We start from the raw sequence: 22577 nt of genomic DNA, 5'->3' as shown, positions 1-22577 counted from the left end.
CCTCTTAGCTCATAACATGGTGGTCGTCCGTAGTGGGTTTGGATCACGTGTCCGCACCACCAAACAGGAACGCAGGCTTGAAATATTCCATCATATGAGCTTCAATGTAAGTTAATGCCACCAATGAAAGCACAAATATTCAGAGGACTGAAGTGTGCAGACAGTATTAGCAAATGTCTGTATGGATGGTAAAATATTAAATACATTTAAAATATATCTGTCAGTCACAACCTGGCTCAAGGTTGGACCGCATGGAGAGACCCCACATGTGGTCTGGGTTTGTTTTAGTCAACTGACCAATAAATAAAGCTAAAAGCCCAAAAGGTGAAAGTCAGGAGACAGAAAGATCCCAGAGTCAGTCCAGGTGAGCGGACCAGCTGACTCCACCCTCCAACCCCATGCAGGTAGAGGACAAAGAGTCGTGTTCAGAGGAGCTGATACTGTTTCAAACTGCTGAACGCCCATTATTATTATTCATTTCTTCATCTAAGGATGATTCAAGTTCATCATGTAGATCTCTGTTTGCTGTGAAAGCCCTTCAGGGTGAGGAGTAGTCCTGCAGAAAACTAGTTTAATGATAAAAGCAAACAGAAAGATCAACTGTCTATTCTAATGAGTAAAGTACAACACGGTGCTGCTGTGTTTAATAAGAAGGTTTTATTCTTCTTTTTTTACCATCCAACTGCCAACAATGATGAGCAACTGGTGCCACTCAGCAGTCCATGTGATGTCAAGCTGACATCAGCTGACCATCACTGTACAGACAAGTTGACTTCCCATAAGTCAGCAGGTTCCTGTCTGCAGTTTGTGATCGCTCTAATAATATTAATGTATTCATGATCCGCCTCACAAAACGAAGGGTAACTTCCTTGCGTGGAAGATGAATGTGATCAAACATCCACGGGGCATTGCCAGAGCACAGGGAGGAACCGGTTGACTTCAGGTCTTTTTTATTGATGTTGGCAGAGCAGACAGTCTTTAGAGAAACACGGTGGTGAAACAGGACAGAAAGAAAGAGCCTGATCTCACAGAAATATGTGAAAAGACAAAACCCTCTTAGCTCATAACATGGTGGTCATTCGTAGTGGGTTTGGATCACGTGTCCGCACCACCAAACAGGAACGCAGGCTTGAATTAGTGCATCATATGAGCTTCAATGTAAGTTAATGCCACCAATGAAAGCACAAATATTCAGTGTGCAGACATTATAAGTAAATGTGTGTATGGATGGTAAAATATTTAATACATTAGAGCAGTGATTCTCAACTGATGGGTGGTGACCCATAAGTGGGTTGCAGACCTGTTTTCAGTGGGTCGCAGATCCATGCCTTGGAGGAAAAAAATTGTAAGAAAACATCCACCATGGAAGAAATAACCACTATTTCTGCTTTGTACTTGTTGTGGAAGTCCCAAACATGTCAGAACACCAAACGCCCTCGTGTTTGGGTTCATAACATCATCCGTAGCCGCACACAGCTCGGTGAATTTCACCAACTCCTCCAGGAACTGCGTCTGGCTTATCTCCGTAAAACGGATACCGATTCCTTCATCCACCATGGAAATAACCACTAGTTCTGCTTTATACTTGTTGTGTAAACTCCACATACGTGGGAACATCAAACTCTATGGTGTCTGGGTTCATAATATTATCCGTAGTCCCACAACATTGTCTGAATGAAGCCGCTACTAGCGCTACTTCTGGCGGAGCAGCAACAAGAAGGCAAGACGGCGGTGGTGACGGGCGGAGCTTCTCAACGCTGATTGGCTGACACAACTATGAGTTGGGAAATTTCAACTCTTGATGCGTCGCATCCTTCGCTCAGTGTAAACACAGCATAACAGCTGTTAAGAGGTGCGCACACCGGCCGCGGCATGCGCCCTAGAAAGTGTCCCAGGAGTTACTGTCAGACACTCAATACACGGCGCGTTCATACAGCAGACGCCACTCCACGCCAAAACACGCAAAAAACTGAGCTCCGCCCTATTGACACACTGACCAATCACAGCGCATAATAATGGTCACGCTGGGCCACTGACCAATCACACGCCCAGGCCACCTCGATGGCGCTGCATGTCAAACAATCCGCCCATCTTGTCAAACTAAAGATCTGATTTGTTGAAGTCCATGACAATCAAGCACAACGTCCACTCTCTGTGTACTTTAATCTGCTAAGGCTTAAACTGCTTTGCTGACAGTCTCACTCTGAACTACTAGAGTCTCACTCTGAACTACTAGAGTCTCACTTGACACACAAAGGGCCTCTTGCTATGACACTTCTCATCGTTCCAGTGCCCCCACTCTGGAAAACAGAAAACAGGGCAGTCATGTGATTAATTGGATTTGAGGGTTGGTGGTACTGAAGTGTCTTATTGTCATGTTGTCTTTACACAGTGTGAACTTGCTGAATATATTCATGTATTGTGTGAAACAGTTGTGTTAACGTCTGTATGAAGTCAACATCGCCAGACATCGCCATTCTACCTTTCCTCAGGTAAGTCCCCTGCAGTTAGCATGGCATTTAGTTTTTACAACATTTTCCTGTTGGGAAGAGCCAAAATAAAATGATATTATATTCTGCTATTTAAATTATGATTTAACATTTTTTTATTCCATATGGAACATGTTATGAAACTAGACCTCTACCAGCATGTCACTGGTTTTATATTACTTCTTGCGTTTGTCTAGCTATCCAGACGTGCATGTTTGTGTCTGATTAGATCATTTTGTGTAAAACTCTTTGCATAGTAGATTGTTACTAACTCATGTTAATGTGTCTACTCAAGAGTTCCCCAGAACTGCCCACGGTCATACAAGCTGATGTCCTTTGATCCTGATGGCGACAAAGTTCGATGCGGATATGGAAATATCTCAAATTTGGAGTGTGGCTCGTGTCACCCACCTCCAGGCTTTGCCTTAGATCAGGTTAGTTGAAATATCTATTTCCTAATACATTGTAATACCTCACTTAACCTTAAAATGTTCACATTCTCAGGGCTCTTGCACACTACACTACCAAAACTCCACAGCCGACCCCAGTGTTTTTTTTATTTGAGTTGATGGTGGAGGACTTCCTGCAAAGGCCCATCACTCTGGCCTACACTGATGGATCCCAATCTGCCAGGGCCCCACTGGTTATGAGGCATAGAAGAGAAGCCACAGTTTGGCCCGGTTGGAGCACTACAACCGCCCCAACTACAACATCCCGGTGGTACATTACTTCGTGGTGGCCCATCACAACTGCCGCACAAAAAAACACCACATCACACCCAACCACCACCGCAGCACCAACAACCACCACCGCAGCACCAACAACCACCACCGCAGCACCAACAAACACCACCGCAGGACCAAGAACCGCAGCACCAACAACAACCACCGTAGCACCAACAACCACCACCGCAGGACCAAGAACTGCACTACCAACAACCACCACCGCTGCACCAACAACAACCACCGCAGCACCAACAACAACCACCATAGCACCAACAACAACCGTAGCACCAACAACCACCACCACAGGACCAAGAACCGCAGCACCAACAAACACCAACACAGCACCAACAACAACCACCGCAGCACCAACAACCGCAGCACCAACAACCGCAGCACCAACAACAACCACTGCAGCACCAACAACCACCACCGCAGGACCAACAACAACCACCGCAGGACCAAGAACCGCAGCACCAACAACAACCACCGTAGCACCAACAACCACCACCGCAGGACCAAGAACCGCAGCACCAACAACCACCACCGCTGCACCAACAACAACCACCGCAGCACCAACAACAACCACCGTAGCACCAACAACAACCGTAGCACCAACAACCACCACCACAGGACCAAGAACCGCAGCACCAACAACCACCAACACAGCACCAACAACAACCACCGCAGCACCAACAACCACCACCGCAGCACCAACAACCACCACCGCAGCACCAACAACAACCTCACCGTACTCTAGCACCCCCCTGCATGCCAACACTCCTCCCCTCAGTAAATTGCCATTGCAATTCTCCTTTCTTGGTGAGTTATTTTTGTTGTGTGACAACATTTTCTATGAGTCAATCCACAAAAACTAAACAAAAAACTGTTGCTGCAGTGCCTTCACTGTGATGAGACTTTCCTTCATGTTGCAGCTCTGGCAACAATGTAATGAGATGTTACACACGACAGAAGCCATTGTTTTAGTGATCTTAAAGTCCCTGAGAAAAGTTTGACTAGAAACTAGCTTTAGATTTTCTACATTTTATTTATTCAGCAAACCATTGCCTGTCAAATTCGTTTCCCACAATGAATGCGTCTGTCCTGTTAAAAAATCTCTTTAAAACATCAACTTTTCATGAACAGCCACAGCCAACCGGAAAATTAGTCTTTGATGAAAATGAGCGACACTTTTTTGATCCACAGTCAGCAGCAAAGTGTCAGTTTTAAGTATTATTTACTTATTGCACTTTGGAATGTAATGTAATCTTCTATTTTTAACTCCAGTGGACCCACCTACTCCCTTGTGTGAGGAGGGACTCTACTTGCCAAAGTTTGTGTACCCAACACCTTTAAATGGAGCCCGGTTTCAAGCAGAGGTCAACAAAGAAGTGGAGATCACAGTCAAAGCACAAGCGTCACACGCAACGTGAGTGAGACCCAACGTGATCAGTGTTGCCTCGAGGCGCGTAAGATAACATCAGCCATATGGAGTCAATACATCTCTGGTTTCCTTCTTTTGTTTTCACACAGAATACATGATATTATCATCAGTGGCCCACTGAATATCACCAAGCAAAGGAACACACATGGGGAGTTCGTCATCAGCTGGACGCCTATCGAAGATGAGATTTTTTCCCGGTTTGCTTTGCTGTTGAATTGATGACCGGGTAAGCTTTGGGCTCCTTATGAGGGAATGTGTGTGTGTGTGTATGTGCCATGATTTGACTTTGTAACACTCTTTCAGGTCTGCTGTAACCGCTACCACACAGCATCACCATCACAACAACTGTAGCGTGAACGGTGGTCTTGCCAGGGAAAGAGGGGGGTTAGGGGGGAGAGTAGGAAAGGCAAGATCGGATGACTCGGTGGCACTCCGTCGGCTAATTATCGGCTAATTATCCTAGCACTCCGTCGGCTAATTATCCTAGTGATCCCGGAGTGATCCCGGAGGAAATAACAATCCTCATCCGATATTGGCATAACGCCTTCAGTCTTTTATCTCACCCCCTGCTAAATCGTTTGGTTTTTGTGTTATTTTCAAAATAAGTTATAGGTTTTGTCGAGGGTGTTTTACAGCTTGCGCTCTAGGTCCCCTGCGGTAAGCTGTAACTCCCAACCCTAATCAAGCGAGTACGTATATCGTCTATACCTTCTCTCTACCTATTTTGACACCATCTCATCATTATGACAAACACTGCAAAAGTCTTCACCCAAAGACACTTACCTAAAGTCTCTTTGGTAGATTCAGTCGTCACTTCTGTATCTCACGGTGGATGAACTGGGAAAGAGGGTTTAAATTGTTTTAAAGAACCAGAACCTTTGGTTTGGTTTCAGTCCCTTACGAATGGTAAGGCCGAGTTTTTATTCAAAGTTTATCTTACATACAAAAAATTAAATTCAATCAAACAGTTTAAAAGTCACAAGTAACTAAGATAAAGGGTTAAGTTTTTAGAGCTGGTGAGTGAACACCTCTTCTCTCTTGTCTACTCCTGCACAGAATTGCCAGGCACCCCCCAAAAGCATGCATTCCTACCCCCTCTTTTATACACCAGAATACATAAGTCATCCTGTCACCAGAGTTGGACAGAGGAGGTTTCACTACCTTATTTGGTAATACTGCCAACAACAAAGGAGAGAACATTTAACACATCTCATTCAAAAAGAGTATATAACATAGCAATTTATAGCGTCCTATGAATTTTATGTGGTCTAATCACAAACTAAAACCAAACAGTATATATATATATATATATATATATATATATATATATATATATATATATATATATATATATATATATATACACACATACATACATACATACATACACACACACACACACACACACACACACACACACACACACACACACACACACACACAAATGGTTATATAGAAAAAGAAAATGATTATACGGTTATAATAGTTAGACCTTTTTACTTTCATATTTTTCCTCGGACACTCAACACAACGTCTTCACAGTAAGTAACACTTCTCTGTTTGGTGTTTTTTTCTTTAGCAACAAGGTAGAGGTTAAGAACAATTAAGAATGATTCAACCAATTAAGAACATAAATAATTTAAATAAATCACATGTCATTAAAAATTTGAGAAGGAAATGTGTATTAAAAGTTAGAAAACCCAATACCTGATAGACTCAGGATTTTCAAACTTAATCTCAAATCTTGAAATGAAATATATTTCATTCATGAACACAAGAGATCAAACATCAACATGAAGTCTTATCTTAAAGGTGCAAAATATGACATTGTTGCACAAGCCTTTTAGTTTGCACTGTTATCTCTGCTAACGCTGGTTAAAGTTACCTACCTAACAAACTCACTTTTATCAGTTTGATCGTAGCTAGGAGACAACAACAGCAGTAATAATGCAACAGTCATGTCAGCCTAACTGAAACAGGAATTCAATCAGTGTTCATCAATGCTCCTCAGGTCTGGCATCTATCAGTCCGAGATGAGGTGTGTTCTGGTAGAAGTCCGAAAGAAGCAAAGTGAGTCTACTTTAATGTTTTATTTTATAACTACGGCTGTAATGGTGTATATTTTCACCAATTACTAAATGCTAAATACGGAGTTAAAGGGCCAAATATATTGAATAAATATGTCTGCAAGACATGTACTTCTATAAAAGTCAGGATGCCTCCTGGATGCCTCCCATTAGAGGTTTTTCAGGCACGTCCAACTGGTAGGAGACCCCGGGGAAGACCAAGGACACGCTGGAGGGATTATATCTCCCGGCTGGCCTTGGAACGTCTCGGGGTCCCCCAGAATGAGCTGGAAAGTGTTGCGGGTGTGAGGGAAGCCTGGGTCGGCCTGCTGAACCTGCTGCCACCGCGACCAGACCCCGGATAAGCGGCTGATAATGGATGGATGGATATGTTTGAAATATTTAAAATCCTGAATTGTTTACATCAAGGTTCACTAGCTTACAGTCTTCTTCTTCCCAGTGTTTGCTGAATTTCTTGATGGCATAACTGCCACCTGTAAATAAGTGGCATACCATTGGTTTAATGTGTATTTTGAACAATCTCTTCCTCTAGTTAATTCCAATGTGATCTGCACCGAGTCCACAATGACCGTACATGTTGAGAAAGCTTCATTCTCTGGACTCCATGAGGACCATTTGCGGCTCAACGACGACACCAACATCGCCTGCAGGCTGCAGTCCAACAGCACTCACATCTTCGCTGTCATCCCCCTCAACAGTTGTGGCACTGAGATCGAGGTAACGCAGGGTTTTGTTACCGGCTGTGCTCTTCTCTCGGTTATCGGCGTTGCCTTTATCTGGCAGTATGAGGACTGACTACATAACCTTTTCCTCTGCAGGAAGACGATGACAACCTGAGGTTCAAGAATGAAATCACCACGTTTGACAACGCAACCGACGTGATCACCAGGAAACACCTGCTGGAGGTGCAGTTCTACTGCAAGTACCACAAACATGGAAACGTGACGCTGGGCTTCACAGCACACAGGAAAAAGGTCACAGTGTGGGACCCGGGGCTTCGGCACGTTCACCTACCAGTTTGAGTTCTATCCCAATAACCAGTACCAAACCATGGTGGATCCAAATTCATACCCGCTGGTGTATGAATTAGGGAACCGGATCTACATGCAGATAGAGGCCACGTCCTCCATCAACAACACCGTGCTGTTTGTGGAGTCCTGCAGAGCTACACCATATGACAACAAAAACTACCAGCAAACCTACTCCATCATTGAGAACGGGTAGGCATGAGGACACCACCTAGTGGCAATAGAGGACATGACAGTATTTGTAAAGAGTGGTGGTTTTCTTTCCTGTGAGAGGTTTGTCACTAACTTCCCCGTAAGGTGTGGATGACAGATGATGAATTCGTAGACGGTGGAGTCATAGATGGAAATGAAGTGTCTCTCTGTCTTGTGTTTTACTCTGCAGATGATTATCTCCTTTTAGTTTAGAGTCTTTTATGTAATTGTCACTAGTGATGGGACGAGCGACACTGGTGCATCAGCACTGTGCCGAGAGCTCAAGAGGGAAACCTCGTATCGGTGCGTGTATTGCTTTAAGAAAGAATCACGTGACCGATACAGGAACTGTGTCGTTTGGATGTGCCGCGCCAAAGTGTGTTTATCAGGAAACAAACTGTATCAACATGTCGTGGGTTTGTCGGATGGAGTTTTGCTTGATCATGGATCGTCCTAGGAAGTTTTCCCCGGTGTGGAATAATTTTGATCTCGTGACGCCAAACAAAGTAAATCTTTTTCTCCTTTATATACTATTTTTTACGGTGGCGCATTGCAATCACTTTATCAATTTATCAAGTGAATGACCTGTGATTCATATGATAGTCAGTTAAAGAGCCTTACAGTTGCTTTATTCATGTCATCATGTAATTATGAGATCCTGATCTCGTAATCATGAGATAGGGTGTCTATTTTGTTTAATAAGTGAATGCAATGTTCTGGTAAGAGGTTTGACTTGTTTTCAGATAAATTAACTTTTTATGTTATTGTAGGTGAAGTGTCGGCTCTGCTCCACAGAGCTATCTTATATCAATAAGAGCACTTCATCAATGCTGAGGCATTATAGAGCTCGGCATGGCAATGAAGAATTGGCAGATACTCGTGAGAGTACCCCAGGTATGTTAAAATTCTCTCTAAAAATTGTGCTAAAAAAAAACATGCATGCAAAACAACAGGCTCCAGGCCTGGTATCAAACCTCCAACCCTCTTGCTGTGAGGCAACAGTGCTAACCACTACACCACCATGTCATCTTATATCTATTTGATATTGTTTGTAAGAATTACAGTCCTTTTATTAAGCTTTTGACAAAATAGTTCCTTTTGGCTTGCAGTTCCTAACAAGCAAGCAGTGGATGAGGCAGTGGTCAATATGATCATCAAAGACTGTCAGCCACTCAGCTTTGTTGAAAATGAGGGATTCAGGGAGCTCCTGAAGCTTATTGTACCCTCGTATGCTCTACCCAGCAGGAAGGTATGTTTAAGAATTTTAATTATATGTTTGTACTAACTATATAACTATATTTTATTGGTGTAACAGTATTTGTGTGGTTATTTTCATACCATCAAGGACTTGGTGAGCCAGAGATATGAGGAGGAAAAGGAGAAAACCAAAAAGGACCTCCAGAGTGCTGTTGCTGTTACTTTAACAGCTGATATGTGGACGTCCATGAATATGGAGGCATATCTAGCTGTTACTGGCCACTATGTGGACAAAGAAAGCCATGAACTCCATTCATCAGTGTTGGCAGTGCAGCATTTTCCTCAGAAACACACTGCAGAAAACATTGCCACGGTTAAAAGGAGCCTCATGGAGGAGTGGGGCATAGCAGGAAAGGTCAGGTGTCTTGTCACTGATGCAGCAGCAAACATGACTGCATGTGCTCGAATGCTGCAAATACGGCATACCATTTGTATAGCCCATTCCCTGAATTTAATTGTGAGAAAATCATGTGATCAAATCCCAACAATAACTGAAATACGCAACAAAACACGACACATTGTGACATACTTTCGATCGAGCGTGACTGCTAAAGAGAAGCTCACTCAAATACAGCAACAGCTGGGAACACCGGGCCATAAATTAATAAACGAGGTGCCAACACGATGGAACAGTACCTACCAAATGTTTGAAAGAATGACTGAGCAGAAGGAGGCAGTCTGGGTGTCACTGGCCTCATTAAAACCTGACATCACTCCACTGACTCCAGAAGAATGTCAGATCATTGAAGAGATGCTCAGGGTTCTTGTTCCTTTTGACCAAGCTACAAGAGAACTGTCTGAGGAAAAAAGGGTCTCTGGGTCGAAGGTCATTCCCATGATGAGAATGCTCCACATTGAGCTTCAACGTCAGGCCACAACAGTGACACAAACAGCTGCTCAGCAACTGGCTGAAAACCTGAGGAAGCGGCTAACTGACGCTATTTGCGGCATAGAATCTCTCAGTGTGATGACTCTGGCAACTCTGTTAGATCCCAAATTTAAAAAGAATGGATTTGTTAGTCAGCAAAAGGCAAGTGAAGCGGTGAAGAGACTGCAGTCAGAATGTGCAGAAGAAATGAGGAGCCAAGAGCCTGACCCAAGAGAAGAAGAGCTTAGCTCTTCACATGGGTCAGAACCCAGTTCAGGTATGAAAATACATTTTTGTGGCACTTTGTGATATGATTTATCATGTGATAATGAAGTAATGATTAACTATTTTTTTAGGGCACAATCTCTGGAAGACTTTAGATATGGAGGTTGCAGAGACCCAGAAGACGAGGAACGCAACAGCTGACTCCATTATTGAAGTCCAACGCTACCTGGCAGAAACAAACACACCCAGAAACCAAGATCCTTTGCAATATTGGAAATGGAACCAGAACATATACCCACATCTTCATCAACTTGCACTTAAAACTCTCTGCTCACCATCATCGTCTGTACCATGCGAAAGAGTATTTTCCAAGGCTGGGGAGCTGGTGTGTAAGAGGAGAAATCGCCTTGGAGCAAAGACACTCGAAAAACTTTTGTTTCTCAATAAAAATTCATGAACTGATCACTTTTTTGTCTTTTATTTCATATGATTTAACAGTTAAGTTGACAAATGTGCACATAAGTTAAAAAATTGTAACTCTGAATTTTTACTCTAATTTGCTATATTTTACATACCAACTCAGTTTTAGCATTTACACAAACAAGGACTTTCTTTACCTGCAATGATTTTATAACTACTGCAGGGGTCACTATTGGGTGACCAACACAGTATCAATACAGTGCCGACACAGTTTGTTTAGTGTGTCAATACACTCCTTGAGGTATCATCGTCCCATCACTAATTGTCACGACTCAGGTGCAGGTCAGAGGTAAGAGACCGGAGGCAGGTTTGAGCAGGGAAAAATCCAAAGTTACTTCAAAACTGAAAACAAAACTAGAAAAAGGTGGCACATAACATGGAACACATGAACACACAGGAACAAAGATAATCCGACAGGAGACAAGGGAAGGTGGGGGAGTATATATAGGAGAGGGGAAACACAGGTGAAGGGAATGACAATCAGGGGACACCCATGTGAGTGGCTGAGGGCAGGTGAAGGGAATGACACAATCAGGAGACACACACACACACACACACACACACACACACACACACACACACACACACACACACACACACAACTAACCGGGTCCATCCATCCATCCATTATCAGCCGCTTATCCGGGGTCGGGTCGCGGTGGCAGCAGGTCCAGCAGGCCGACCCAGGCTTCCCTCTCACCCGCAACACTTTCCAGCTCATTCTGGGGGATCCCGAGGCGTTCCAAGGCCAGCCGGGAGATATAATCCCTCCAGCGATTAACCGGGTGTTACAGTAATATGACCTTGTCAGTAGTATATAATGTATACTTATGCGCGTAACACCCTCGTGCACGCGCATGTGTGCGCATGCATTTAAAAAAAATATGCAAATTTATTTTTTATTTTTTTCTGAATTTTTTTGGGGTATTTATGTCCTATAGTAGTGTTCTATTATCATTTTAAGCTCGTACACATTTTTTTTAAAATATGCAAATTTTCTGTTTTTTCAACAAAATAAATCCTTACATTTTTTTGGGTATTTACGACCTAGAATAGTGTTCTATTATCATTATAAGGCTGCTTTTGATTTTTCGGCATATTCCGAATATGTCCTGTGAAATGGATGAAAAAGGGGTGTGGCCTTTGGGTTGGGTATCCATCTTTGATTTCTAGCAGTGACCAGTTGTTGAAATAAAGGGTTTTTTGTTCATGTATTAACATGGTTGTCATTTCCTGCGGTAATTTTTTGAGTGGACTATGCCCTGTGGGCATTGTTGATGAGTTGCATGACAGGAATCCTTTGTGTGAAAATGTTCGGGGAGTGTCTTGAGAGTAACATATATTGAACTGAACCGCAGCTACTAGTCCTCTTTCTCTGTGGCAGACCGATCGATAAAGCTGACCAAGTACCATAGAAATCTGTTTGTATTTGTTGGAGGCCCTGTTTCTTCATATATCAACAATGTCTCTCACTCTAACGATACATGATGGTGAGTAAAATGTTTTAATATGTTTTATACAGGCAATATATCTTAAAGTTGTGTAATGATTATTTTAAAACGAACATAGTAATGCATGCGGTTAATAATGTTTTTAAATTCGGAGAGTGTGAGATTCATGATGATGATGATGAGGAGGAAGCCCTGTTTTTTATAATTTAAAAACTCTATATGGAGTATATAGAGTTTGACAAAAGGCCTGACTCTCCAGGCCTGGGGGTTCATGAGGAGAGAGCGCATGTGTACTTTTTAAAAATGACTTGAAGCATGCAAAGTTTTTCTTTTCTTTTTACTTCTTACAATATATATATATATATATATATATATATATTTAACTTAATAGATACGGATTCAGGAAACGAATTTTGGACTACTGCAGAGCCGTTCAGGCAGTTTAGACCATTCGTCAGGGCCGAACCTGCCTCACATAAAAGAGTCGGCTGCAAAACTGTCCTGGCCCCTCGAAAAAGAGCAGCCAGTAATGCCATTAAAGCCGTTAAAAAAAAAAAAAAACGGTATGTGACGTATGATGATGATGATGATTTCGTTTTTAATACAGTTATGTGTAGTATCAAATGTATTTTAAAACATTTGTTTCTCAGAGGATTGAAGGAGACGCTCCCTGCAGGCGGTACTGCAGCAAAGAGCGCAGCAAAGAGCGCACCCGTTACACCATTGATAAAAAGGTTTGTGTCATACTAAAGCGTATGTCTTTTATAGTGTTTTATATATCATCATTGATGTGTAATATGGGCCTTCATAGAAAGACGATTAAGGCGATGGACCGACCCCCACCTCAGGAGTCTCAACACGCAGTGGAGACAAAGAGCCCCCCCCCCGCTTCTAATTCTGATCCGTCTCCGCCTGTTACTCTCAAGCTGTGTAAATCAAAGCGAAAAAACAACAAGTATGTATCATACTAAATAGTATAGTTCATTAAAATATTAGATATTATTGTTTTTTTTTATTTTAACATGTTATCTCATCATAGCAAGGTATCGGGGGATGTAACTCGAGCGGCGCCTCAGGGGACTACGAACCCCCACTGCCCACCAGTCAAGGCCTGTGATTCAAAGCAGAGAAACAAAACGTTTGCCACATACTAAAGATTTCGTTTTATTAATTATTATTCATATATATATATTTTTTGTTTGAACATGCAATCTCTCTATTGCAGGCCTGTAAAGAATAAGCGTCTATCCTCTCAGCCAAAGAGACGGGGGACAGGAAATAAGAGCCCCCCTTCACCTCCTCCTCCTCCTTCTCCCGAGCTATGTCCTTCACAGACCGCTAATGAGCTTCAGTTTTCACAGCGCACAGCGACTATAAACAGAGCCCTAGAACCGATCATAGGTTATGTTAATGATGTGTTCACAGAAATAAGTGTATATCCACAAACTGTACAAGGTGTTGTTGATTATGCGTACGATGAGGGTCATAGTGAAATGCACCAGGCCAGTATTATGTTAGAGAACGAATGTTTGCAAACACCAACACCACAATCACCTGCTAGTCTGATATACCCACTATTTGAAGACCGTGCCAGTAGCCAGGACACTGTTCCAGAATACCCCTCAAAGAGGATCACAACCAGGTATGAATTAATAGAACTTTTCATTTTTTTATTTATTTTTTATTGTCAAGATATATATATATATATATGTATATTATATTATGGTGTCCTCAGATGCGTGAAACACTTTACCCGGCCAGCACCTGCAGAAGAAGAAGTCGATGACAGCGATGACAGCGATGCAACAAACATAAGTGAGGCCAGAAACCACCGCTGAGCAGGCCAAGAGAGCAGTCAACAGGTATGAAGCGAACTAAGAGTGTGTTTTATCATCATCATTATGAGTGTTTTATTATTTTTAATTTGAAATACTCTTTATGTTTTTAGGGGGTCTACTACACAAGAGGACACAACCCTCAGGCCACAAGAAGCAGCACCAGGTGGCAGGGGACAGAAAGTGATTCAGTACAACAGCACCCCTATAGACCAATGGCAGGTATTGGAGCCTTGTATGGGGGAAACTGATATACATGTGTCAAATGTTACGGATGAGTGTGTTTATGATCACGCTACAGCTCCAAGCGCTCAGCATATAGATAACCCTGAATCATGGCCGGATGAGCTCCCAGAGGAGCTCTTTTCACTGCTGGGTGACCTACCAACCACATCCTGTTGTCACACAGTGTGACAACGGCTCAGTATGAGCATTTGATAAAGGAAAGCAATGAGACGCGAAGCGACAATAAGATTTTAAAAGAGTTAGTCATAGACCTCTGCAAGACATCTGCAGCGACGCAAAAAACACTAACAGTCATTGACGCCTACATAAATAAGCAGAGGAGTGACCAGAGTGTGATCAACGAAGTGCTACTGGCCAGACTCCTGAGGTTGATTCCCGTATAAAAAGGGGTGGGGTATTATGCTAAAGGATGTGGGGAGGGTTTCTTAGAGCAGCTTTTATTTTATTTAATTTTTTTTTATAAAAAACGTTTTATTAACTGGGCACTACTATGGCTCCTCCCGCCAAAGTTTTAAGACAAAATAGAGAACATGATGGCAGCGATAGTGAGCATGATCACCTGCTTGATGATAAAGCTATTGAGGCTATTGAACAGAGGTACACAGCACTGTTACAAGTATCTGCAAAGCAAGTGTTATTAGCACTGGCCTTGAATAGTCGTTTGCACAGTATCGCATCAACATCTGAATTATTCATAACCCCTGTGACACCTGTTGCTGAAGATGTTACGACTAATATCGCTTCTGATGGATCATATGTACCCGACGTGGTGATTGATTCACTTGTTGATACACATACTTATGCAGACATAGTGGTACCTACACCTGTGCCGTTGGTAAATGTTGTGACCATTGTAAAAGAACATTTGATCACAGAGGTGATAGTGGTCAGTGACGATGATGATGATGATGATGCTCCGGTTGCTCATGTTGCTGGTACTTTTGATGCTGATGCTGCTGCAGCTGGTACAATAATGATCAGTGATGATGATGTCCACCTACCGATCCCTGTGTTAGCAGTGGGTAATGCTAATGCTACCTCTACTACTACTACTACTAATGATATGCCTGTTGCTGCTGGTGGTACATTAATGAAGCACACAGATGTAATGAGAGGGACACATCAAGTAGGCGGGGGTTTTGCAGGTGGGGCCCCAGGGGAGGGTGTACACACACGGACTATCCCGAGATTTAATGCAGTGGTATTAAAAGAGAAGGTGAATTTCGGTACCATCGGTTGTAACGACGTCGAGGACATTCCATACATGGTCAGAGACAACGTGATGGGGCTGATCAATCAGGCAGTAAGGGATGCTCCTCCAGGCAGCATTTTGAATGTAGTGCTGCACGGCCCCTCTCTGACCGGTGATGTGCAAGCTGTTTTACAAGCAGACGATGCATACAATGCAGAAATGTTTATGGAACAACTAGCCATGGTTCTGCAGAGCAATAGCAATTGTATAGCAGACGCAGAGCTGGAACTTGTGGTAACTGTCACTCAAAATAATTCAGGGGGTGTAGGGGTTAGTCGCAAAAATTAGGCAGCATTGGCTACGATGAGATAATATCGAAGAAGATACGCTTCCTTTACAACTATACCATTCGAGAAGACAAACTTTGTTTCTCTGCATGTCTAGCGCAATTTAAGGTGCCAAATATGTCAGAGCAGGCTACACATGTGGAGGCAACACGCATACATAGAGAGGCAGGGTTTGACCCCATGCATCGTGTTTCCTTCACCAAAGTCTGTAAATTTGAAAGGCTATTGGGTGTGAAGATCATAATATTCTATCACAACAACGGATGTAAAATACGGGATGTTTTCAAAACACACGATGAACCAAATGCACAGACAGTGTGGATGTATATGCACAAAGATCATTATTACTTGATTTTAAACAAGAAGGGTTTTTTCGGTGCTGCATACATGTGCGATTACAGCTATAAAGCCTACGGGACACGCATGATTCACGCATGTCCGCTGCTATGCAGGGTGTGTTATACAAACAAATGCCTCAATCAGAGGCTCGACACACGGAAATGCCCCAAATGTAAGCGCATCTGTTTTGATCAGCATCTGCGTCCAACAAAGGCCGATAACATAATTCCCTGTGAAGTCATGAAATACTGCGAGGCCTGTGGTAGCACCTACACGGTGGCCAAACGCAACCACATATGCCCGCCACCCACATGTTCACACTGTAGCGAGCCGCTGGGGGGAAACGCTAAAGAGCACCAGTGTTTCATTCAGCCCATCAAACTGCAAGAGGCACAAACAAAATACATACTGTTTGATTTCGAGACTCGTTATCACGAGGGTAAACACAAAGCAAATTATGTATGTGCCATGGACATTGACGGTAACCGGTTTGGTTTCTCCAAAATTAAACTGCGTTGATACCTTTGTAAAGCGATACTGTCAACCAAAATACAGGGGGTACACATTCATAGCACACAACGCCTCTGGTTTTGACAATTACATCCTTTTGGAGTATTTTGTCAAACAAGGTTTTACCCCTATAGTGGTCATGAGGGGTAGCAGGTTCATACTAATGAGCGATGCTCATTACCAGCAGAGATGGATTGACTCGTTCAGCTTCCTGCCCATGCGTCTGTCAAAAACATCTGAGGCCTTAGGTTTTGACGATTTGACCAAGGGGTATTTCCCCCACAAGTTTAACACCAGGGACCATGAAGATTATATTGGTAAATACCCTGATCCATCATACTATGGGTATGATGAGATGTCCGACAGTGACAAAACAAAGTTCATGACTTGGTATGTGACAGTGCGTGACGACACATTCAACCTTGAATATGAGCTCGGAAAGTATTGCCTCATGGATGTTGAAATATTACGCAGGGCATGCACCACTTATCGGGCTACTTTTATGGAGTGCACGCAGCTGGACCTCTTTACCTTCACCACCGTGGCGTCCAGCTGCATGGGGGTCTTCAAGACCTTGTTCCTACCCGCAAATACAGTGGCACTGACGTATGACGGGGAATACACACAACAAAATAAAGCCTATTCTGATGTATCCATGGAATGGCTTGAATATGTAGCACACACAGAGAACATTGAAATCAAACATGCACTCAACTTTGGAGAGGAACAGTTTGGCAGCGAATTGTTTAAGGATTATGTCAAAACATTTCTTAAATGCAAGCAAGAGGCTAGCGGCTACCCCGGGAACATTAAAACACCCTTGGAGCAAGAGAAATACGTCAGTGACTACTTTGAAAAGGAAGGTATTCAACTGGATCCTGCTAAAATACGTGTCAACAAAGCCATGCGCAGCTGTAACAAGCTTCTGCTAAATTCCTTGTGGGGTCGTTTTAGCATGAGAAGTGATTTGGCCTTCTGTGAACTGATCACTGAACCGGAGAGATTTATGCAGCTGATGTTTAGCGATCACTATGATGTGCGTCAATTCTGCTTTGTCTCAGATGATGTGGCCATGCAAAACAATTGTCAAATGCAAAGGCGTCACACTCAACGCTAGAAACGCAGCTGTTGTCACTCCAGAGTCACTGGCAGGGCTAGTACATGCTTTTGTCGCCAATCAAAACACCGACACGCCCCCACTAGTGACGAGATGTGACACTGTCATGCCGGAGCACTAATGAAAGAACCCAAATGCACGACCCGAGGCAGAGAGTAAAGTTCACAAGAACTCCTTTATTGTTGAAGGTAATATTGCAACAGGATAGAGTCTCTGGAGAAGGACCGCCGAAGGTTCTCCCGATGTAACTGGGGAGGGACTGAGGCCGGTCGGCAAGGCTCTGACCCGCTGTGGTGAGAGCAGCTGTCTCACTCAGGGGAGAGTAGAATCGCCAACGTAAACAGTCCAGGGTCATTCACAGGAAGGCAGTCAAACTCGGCAGAGGTACAGGCAGGGATCGGGCTTACTCGGAAACGAAGGGACGTCGGAATCAGAACAGGATATCAGGCAGGAAAAACGCTGGTAAGTTGACTCACAGGTGAAGAAAAACGAACTGGCAACGAGACAAGTGAAGCACAGAGTATATATACACACACTGGGAGGGGAGTTAACGAGACACAGGTGAAACACATCAGGGCAGGGAGAGGTAATCACATATGAGGAAGTAAAGACAGCAGTCATGACACAGGAGGATGATTTCAAAGTAAAACAGGAAGTGACAAGACAACAAAATAAAAGCACTACCGTCTAGTGACGATTGTGACACTATCAAACGTGATAAAAAGCATTTTCACCTTACGAATGAAACAGTATTAAAGAAGGTTAGAGTGGTGTATAACAAACGGAGACTGCTGACTGATTACACCACCCGTCCTTATGGATACTAACACTGAACCCGGTTTTGATGCGAGACTGCAGCATCCCTTCAGTTTGGTTGTTAGTGGTCCCTCGAACTGCGGAAAAACGTATTTTGTCAAGGATATTATTGCAAATGCCGAGAGGGTTATTTCACACATCTTTGATAACGTTGTTTACATATACTCTTGTTGGCAGCCGTTATATGATCAACTCCTGAAAATAAGAGACATTAACTTTGTAAATGTCCCCGAGTCTCTATGCGATGATGTGTTGCTACCGCCGACCAAAAATAATCTGCTCATCACAGACGACTTAATGAACGACGCTAGTAACAATATTGAGGTTCAGAATGTTTTTACCAAGTATGTGCACCATAGAAATCTCTCTTGTATATATTTAGTGCAAAATCTATTTATTCAAGGTAAGGCTAGTCGTACTATTAGCCTAAATACGAACTATCTTATTCTGTTTAAGAATCCTCGTGATAAATATCAAATCACACTAATAGCCAGACAAATGTTTCCGGGTAATACAAAATATTTTTTAGAGGCTTTTAACGACGCTACACATACAGCCTATGGGTACCTCCTCATAGACTATAAAGCCTTGACCCCTGAACATTTAAGACTCAGAACAGATATGTTGTCTGAGAACCAGGTTGTGTATATACCCAAAAAGCAAAAGAGATAATGTTGTTGCGTATGCGTAGGAATTTGGCTCTCTTGGAGACAATATATAAATCTTCACCCAGAGTGCGCAAGGTCATTGTAAGTAACACATCCCCAGACTTTATTAATGCCCTGTGTGAGATTGCCCTCAATGTGTTGAGAGGTAATATTCCTTTGACCGACAACCAGTACACCGTCTTAAAGAAGAAGAAGAGGCTTATCAGAATAGTTGTGGATAAGAAAATCAAACTAACAAAGAAAAAGAAGACGCTCAATCAGACAGGGTTTTTTTTACTCTCGCTACTGGGGGTCTCAATTCGTTTTATACTCAGTCTCATCACCAGGTGAAGGTGAAATGGAACATACGCAAAAAATGTTTCTGGTCCCTCAACATCAGCTTGAATCAGTAAAACAGCAGCAGCAGCAGCAACAGCAGACAGCACAGCAGCAGCAGCCCGGCTCTATACGATTGGCTGTGCAAAATGAGCTTGATAGAGCTATGACCGCTGTATTGCAACAGCCTGATACAGACATGTATGAAAAGGCTAAAAAATATGCAAGTATTTTACAAAGGTACTTGTCAGTGGTTCGACAGGGGGAGCGTGAGAAAACACTATTGACACTCTCACTACCAACCAACGAAAGCCATGATATATCAAGTCTCGGTGTTATAAATGATGATGATGATGATGATGATGATGATGATGATGATGTTGGAGGAGTAAAAAAAAAGAATACACTTTTACATAATGCTGTAAAAAAGTTGCCAAAAAATAACAAGAAACATGCCGAATTCATTTTGGTCAGACAGAGGGGAGATTATCATTAACAGGCAGGTGTTCAAAGGTGCTCACTTGTATGACTTGTTGAAAAGTGTCACGGCGTCTCATAACATTTCAGACAAATCTAGACCTACTGGTTGGAAGGTTTTTTAAAAACATTAGCTAATGTAAATGTACCGCTATCTGCCATACCCAACACCCAGGTCCGACAGACTATTGCTGAAAATAAGAGAGGTGTTGATGAGGAGGGCTCTTATGATAGTGACAGGGACACTGTTCTACACAGCACCCCTACAAACAAAAAGTATAAACGATCTAAGTCTACCGCGGCTGCATGGTTGGACTTTTAAAAAGGTTACTCATCAACGGTTTTTGTTTTATATACAAATGTATTATAACCCCTTTTTCTACATGTATTGTTTTACCTCTCTATGAATTGTATTTTATCCTTTTTATATGACAACATGAATGTATTACATGTCATCATTTTATTTTTTCTATTTACTCTATTTTTAATAGTACTAGTGTGTGTGTGTGTGTGTGTGTAACATTGATGATAATAAAATGAAAACTCTCTTTGATCAAATTGGCTTCCATGTTTTTTTATTCATGACACATAACATATTTAGATTACATTGGCACATTGTACACATGTAAAAATGTCCCCGCAACACACAGAAGGTTGTATCAGGCTAACAAATCGACAGACCCTTGCATCATTCTTAACTAGATTGTTACCGTACATACGCATCACACTGTCATAAGACATGCCTTTTTGTATATGACACAGAAAAAACACACAGTGTTGGCCACATGTTGTAGAACTAATATTCTGAACCTGTTTCATAGAATACGATATATTGTAGCAATTGTTGTTGAGGAAATTATCAATTTCAATGGGAAACATGTCACAATCTGGAGGATTGCCAAAACTGTCAAAGAAATGTTGCCATGTTGCTGTTTTGTGCTGTTTTTGCCAATGTTCTCCAGGTCGATCCGAGGGATGAGTGTTTACCACCAGCATTGATGGATACTTGGACAACTTGTAATTGGGGAGTTGATCACACGCCAGTACCCCCCTAAAGTCCACATCTTTATTATTCCGTTTTCTCATCACACTCGTCAACTCTATGGTGTTCATGGTGTTTTTACTAGTTATCCATATATCTAGTCTTTGATTATATCTAATCTTTGATTAGATATCTCGATAATTGAGTCAAAAACAGAATAACACACAATATTTATTGTCCGTGGTAGAGCTGTTCTAAATCGGACCTCCAGGCGCACATTACCCGTTGTAATTAACGATACATTCTCCGAACACCCGCTGTCTGCTTCCAAATTAAAACAGAATAGAGAGTAACCACTGCCAAAATCCTCCCTGGTTGCAGCCAACGGCCTGTCTTTTAAATGTCGGCCTGTCGATTCGATCATATGATAATATTCGCGGTTGTACTGTTTACGCTGAAAGATGGGCTGGAATGGCTTCGAGGGGTACGATTGACCGTCGGCGTAAATACTCAAAAACTCAATGTCATAGTGGCCGAAATTAAAAGGGTTTCTTTTATAGCTAACATTGTATCTTTCGTTGTCAACAAAGCCTAAAACAAGAAATTTTGGAATCTGGCCCGTGTAAATGTTTTCTTGGCTGCATACTCTTGTCCCAGCTGGTATGGAGAACATTTTCAAAGCGACTCTATCTATGGAATACTTGGCATTTGTATGCTGTAAGGCTGTGAGCCAACCTGACTGTCGGTGCAACCGTTACTTTTTTCACAAATACGCTAGCTGATACTATCCTAACCCTGTATTGTGCATCAGCATCGGTCATCAGGACAAAATCATCCTTTGATCGTATGAACTTTAGAGAAATATCGACGCCGTTAAGTATTAATTTCTCTTGAAAAAACAAATCAGCATGTATCGGGGCAATTAACTTCACTGTGCTACTTTCTCCAGTGTAGCCTCCTCTCGTCTCTAAGCCCTTGTTGGCTCCCTTTATAGATTTATCATCCATATGTGCGCAGGTATCTTTACTAAACAGGCCGGTGCTGAATTGTGTATCCAGAGTGTCTTTTCCGTAGTTCAGCAAACATTCAATTATTCCCCGGTAGGGATAGGTGTTTGAGGATTGTGATATTAATCTATCTCCCAGCATAATATCTACCTGCGAAAAGAGTGTACACCCCGGATAATTTATGAAGCCTACATCGGCATCTGCCGCCAAATTGGTTCCATCTGCATTCGTTATCCTGACACGCATAGACAGGCATGCGTCGTTCAGATCGAGGTAATCCTCTCCGCTAGCTGAGATGTAAAACTCCGGCGGTCCAGAGTCTGTTATCGCAGAGACGGGTGGGATTTCGAGAAATGTCGCTTTCTCAATGGATGTTTGCGTATATGGTAATGTAATAAATCTAACTCGGTCTTTACACACTCTTCAGATTGATTATGAATGAGCGACATTTTTTTAATTTTTTTTTTATTATTATTATTTTTT

At 42.5% G+C, this 22577-nt stretch overlaps 1 pseudogene across 1 annotated transcript in view; it reads left to right on the top strand.

Moving 5' to 3' along the window:
- Positions 1-6688: 6688 nt before the first annotated feature.
- The window catches only part of LOC306747437 (ZP domain-containing protein-like), a 50493-nt pseudogene continuing 34604 nt past the window's right edge, over positions 6689-22577 (top strand). Inside the window, exons 1-3 of the transcript in view lie at positions 6689-6725; positions 7275-7459; positions 7561-7962. The product of the transcript in view is annotated as a ZP domain-containing protein-like (transcript). The remainder of the gene's footprint in view (positions 6726-7274; positions 7460-7560; positions 7963-22577) is intronic.

The sequence above is a fragment of the Taurulus bubalis genome (assembly GCF_910589615.1).
Source record: "Taurulus bubalis genome assembly, chromosome: 15".
Classification (NCBI taxonomy): domain Eukaryota; kingdom Metazoa; phylum Chordata; class Actinopteri; order Perciformes; family Cottidae; genus Taurulus; species Taurulus bubalis.
This window is presented reverse-complemented; position numbering and strand designations above follow the sequence as displayed.